This window comes from Cynoglossus semilaevis, chromosome 15 (assembly GCF_000523025.1).
Source record: "Cynoglossus semilaevis isolate Cse_v1.0 chromosome 15, Cse_v1.0, whole genome shotgun sequence".
In the NCBI taxonomy this organism is placed as follows: Eukaryota; Metazoa; Chordata; class Actinopteri; order Pleuronectiformes; family Cynoglossidae; genus Cynoglossus; species Cynoglossus semilaevis.
In genome coordinates, this window is record NC_024321.1 from 19628542 (window position 1) to 19630213 (window position 1672).

A 1672-nucleotide genomic window follows, 5' to 3' on the forward strand; every position below is an offset into this window, starting at 1 on the left:
GGGGGGGGGGGGGGACACGGACATTAAATCTGAGCCCAGCGTCCTTGCTGTGACGTAAAGTGAACTGTTCTGAACAACTTCTCCAGACGTAGAAGGACGAGCTGGAGCTCCACCATCTGGCTGTCATCCATAAATACACCTTTGACGTCTTCCTGCTGTCTCCACGACCAGAGCGACGAGGACGTCTCTGAGTGGAACTGAATGTCTCTCACCCTCTGATGTTCTACTGTGGGCCGGGTCAGCGCCGGAGAGTGGAGGTGAAAAAGACCGCAACACAAAAACACTGAGTGAGGAGATGAGGAGAGACGTCGGTCGGACTTCAGTCGGACGTCGGTCGGACTTCAGTCGGACGTCGGTCGGACTTCAGTCGGACGTCGGTCGGACTTCAGTCGGACGTCGGTCGGACTTCAGTCGGACGTCGGTCGGACTTCAGTCGGACGTCGGTCGGACTTCAGTCGGACTTCAGTCAAACTTCAGTTGGACTTCAGTCGGCTTTCAGTCGGATGTCAGTCGGACTTTAGTCGGACTTCAGTCAGCTGTCAGTCGGACTTCAGTTGGATGTCAGTTGGACTTTAGTTGTATTTTAGTCGGACTTCAGTCGGACTTTAGTCGGATGTCAGTCGGACGTCAGTCGGACATCAGTCGGACTTCAGTCAAACTTCAGTTGGACTTCAGTCGGCTGTCAGTCGAATGTCAGTCGGACTTTAGTCGGACTTCAGTCGGATGTCAGTCGGCTGTCAGTCGGCTGTCAGTCGGACTTCAGTCGGACTTCAGTCACAGGGATTTCTCCCTGACGACGTCAGTTCCTCACAGGTGAAACCAGACCAACCCAGATTTCCAGCCTGGGTTTGTATTTTTATATCCACGGACCAGAATCAGCTTCTATTTCCAGCTGAATAATAAAACAGGAGCTTAAACCAACAATCTGCTGTTTCTAATGATGCAGCAGTGACTCACGCTGAAGTCAATAGACTGAGAGACAAAGAGGCCCGGTTCTGGAGGATGAGTCACAGCAGAACCCACCAGGTCCAGCACTACAACAAGACACGCTGTTGTCAGTCAACCACCGACCTTCACATCCAACCCTGAAACACAGAACCTACGGGTCTGGACCAACGGGTCTGGACCAACGGGTCTGGACCTCTGGATCTGGACCTCTGGTTCTGGACCTCTGGATCTGGACCAACGGTTCTGGACCAACGGTTCTGGACCAACGGGTCTAGACCTCTGGATCTGGACCTCTGGTTCTGGACCTCTGGTTCTGGACCTCTGGTTCTGGACCAACGGGTCTAGACCTCCGAGTCCGGACCTACGGACCTACAAATGTCTGTTAGATTATTAAGACATTGACCCCCCTTCTCCCTGCCCCCCCCCCCCCCCCCCCCCCCTCTCACACAAAGAGCAAAAACCTTATCCGACTATCATCAGATAAGGAGTGAACTACGTTTATCCGACTGTAGGGTTCACACACTGCTGAGAGGAAGTCGTTGTAAAATCAGCGGCGTGTGTTCAACTGTGGGTCGTGGACCGTCCATGGATCCTCAGGGCAGTAATAACAGGAGACGATGAAACCGTTTACGTGGGTGAGGATCTGAGAACAGTCATCGATTCTCTCCGAGGCTACAAGAGAAGAGAAGAGCGCCTCCTGGCAGCAGATCGTACACTGAGTGTG